At 59.7% G+C, this 688-nt stretch overlaps 1 protein-coding gene across 1 annotated transcript in view; it reads right to left on the bottom strand.

Moving 5' to 3' along the window:
• LOC107681335 (WD repeat-containing protein 11-like) overlaps positions 1-688 on the bottom strand; it is an 87,235-nt gene that overhangs the window by 49,311 nt on the left and 37,236 nt on the right. The gene's annotated exons all lie outside the window — the stretch shown is intronic.

Genomic DNA, 688 nt, shown 5'->3' with positions numbered 1-688 from the left:
CGTATCACACTCACCCTCCTCTCTCGCCAGTGAGCAGCAGTGGGTGGATCGGGAGGACGAACCAACGGACTACCCACGCACCCTCTGCTCGAACGCAGGTCAGTGTTACACACACTCAGACCCCGCCTCGGACCGGCTACGAGACGCCCGGGCCGGGTCCCTGCGTCCTTCCTCGCTGCCCCACTGCGGGTACGCCTGTAGTTCCGTTGGTACCACTTGCGTGGCGTCTGGAAGCCTGGCTAGCGCTACCCAGCCCGTCTCTTCTTTGAACCGTCAGGCTCGGCTATGCGATTCAGTTCGCCCGGCGGCTTCACAACAGTGAAGGCGGCCGATGGTCCTGTCTTGCGGGCGGAGGTCGCAGTCCTACTGCGAAGGATGCGATAGAGCCGGTCCCTCCAGCCGATATGAAGATGGAGCTTTATAGCTCCTACTTCATTGTACCCAAGAAAGGCAGTGGGTTAGGACCAATCTTGGACCTGTGTGTCTTGAACCGGGTCCTTCACCAGATACCGTTCAATATGTTGACGCAGGAACGCATCTTCGGGTGCATCCGTCCCCGAGATTGGTTTGCAGCGATCGACCTGAAGGACGAGTACTTCATGTGTCGACCCTTCCGCACCACAGACCATTGCTGCGGTTCGCGTTCGAAGGACGAGCATATCAGTACAAGTCCCGAGGGGGGGGGGGC

The sequence above is a fragment of the Sinocyclocheilus anshuiensis genome, unplaced genomic scaffold, assembly GCF_001515605.1.
Source record: "Sinocyclocheilus anshuiensis isolate Anshui unplaced genomic scaffold, SAMN03320099.WGS_v1.1 scaffold2438, whole genome shotgun sequence".
Classification (NCBI taxonomy): Eukaryota; Metazoa; Chordata; class Actinopteri; order Cypriniformes; family Cyprinidae; genus Sinocyclocheilus; species Sinocyclocheilus anshuiensis.
This window is presented reverse-complemented; position numbering and strand designations above follow the sequence as displayed.